This window comes from Perognathus longimembris, chromosome 20 (assembly GCF_023159225.1).
Source record: "Perognathus longimembris pacificus isolate PPM17 chromosome 20, ASM2315922v1, whole genome shotgun sequence".
Taxonomy (NCBI): Eukaryota; Metazoa; Chordata; class Mammalia; order Rodentia; family Heteromyidae; genus Perognathus; species Perognathus longimembris.
In genome coordinates this window covers 26,127,495-26,129,331 of record NC_063180.1, presented here as the reverse complement: position 1 = coordinate 26,129,331, position 1,837 = coordinate 26,127,495, and positions in this window count along the sequence as shown.

The following is a 1,837-nucleotide window of genomic DNA, read 5'->3' as shown; positions in this document are numbered from 1 at the left end:
AATGGTCAGGCTTCTTCAGGGTCATTTTTCCCACTCCTGCTGCAGCAAAGCTTGAAGGACACCCCTCCCGGATCCCCATGTCCATATTTAAGCACTCAAATTCACAAAACTCTGTTCCACTCCTATGGGACCTATAAACCTGAAGATTATCTAACTCTTCCTTCATGGCGGAACAAGGAGAGTCTGGCACCTATATGCTCTCCTTCTGCAATTTCATGCCTTCCTAATCGATCTATTAGAAGATTGCCAGTAACTACACACCTGTCCTTAACCTTTCCCTTTCTCAAACACTAGAGCTCCTCCAGGATTTGTGGCTCCTTAGAACTTCCATCAACTACACTCCAGACCAAATATCATTCTTCCCTTTCTGTCTTCTCCTTCACATTATTCTCCTAAAACTCCGGTGCACTCCCTGACTATCATTGTTGATCTCCTTATTTCCTTTACCTACCTCCTGCTGAGTATCAGCTTGGAAACAGTAGCTCCACTGAGTGGACTCTCTGTCAGTGAGTAACCATAAATTTAGGATACGTCTGTTTCTGCATTCTTTCTTCTTCTTCATACTATTTCTAGAATGCCAGGAGACTCAAGGCCTAGACCAATTATTTTTCTTCTTCCATCTCACTCCTTGACACTGGCTCCAAACAGTCATGTAGATCCCAAATCTTAGTTTAACATCTTTTCCATAAGTTTCCCCACTTCTGGTTATTTATTGGCTACTCTTGGAGGGAACCTTCCCTGTGTCCAGAGATCCTTGTGGCAAATGCATAACCAAAGTTTCTGGAAAGCAGACCTTCTCTGACTATACCTCTCAGCAAAGGGCTTGTTTTTATATGGTACATATACTCCTGCTGTTTGTGAGCATGCAAAGGAACCTATGACAGGTGTATCTGCCATGGTCAGAGGGAACAAGGGGTCTGTTGAACATATCTCCCACAGCTGGGCATATCCAACAGAGGCAGGGTTCAAAATAAAGCCCTTAACAAACTTCTTAAAACCCAAATCCCAAAAATACTCTAGCCTCCCACACAGACTCCCCTAAAACTCCCCATTGCCCCTAATGCTCAACCCCCAGCTACAACAACTGCTCACAGAAGCTCATCATCTTTAAAATATATGTCTAATCCTCAACTTGCAAGTGATTGTTGGCTTTGCTTATACCCAGGGCCCCTCCAATACATCCCAAGCCCTGCAAATACTTCCAGTTCTTCCAGTGCTTCCAAGTTCTCTGATACAAGCCCCCAATTATAGGAAATTCAATTATTTCAAGCAGCCTCTGTTTGCATGCAAGATCAAAGAAGAATAACACCAGCAGGAAACTTTGCCGCAAACAATGTGATTTTGTAAAAACAAATACACAGGCACAAGACCGTTGGTGCTCTCCCAGCCCAGAAACCTCCTTTATCTGTGAAACAAAGCTTATTGTTTGTCTACCTGTGAGATGGAAGGGCTTATATACTTTGGCCTTCCTCACTTCCCAAATAGACATATTACCAAATAATGCGTGTCTCCCTATACACCTAACTGCCCATACCTGTCAAAAAATGGTGATACAAGTCATACCTTTACTCTTTGGACTGGGAATAACAGCAGGAATTGGAACAGGGGTCTCAGAAATAAGCTCCTCAGCCCGCTACTATCAAAAAGTGTTGGAATAAACCATCAAAAACATTCAACAGGTAGCCGACTCGGTGTTGGCCCTACAAAAACAACTTGACTCCCTGGCAGCAGTCGTCTTACAAAATAGGAGAGGATTAGATCTACTTACAGCAGAGAAAGGGGTACTTTGCCTCTTTTTAAGGGAAGAAGGTTGCTTTTATGTAACAGTCAGAACTAG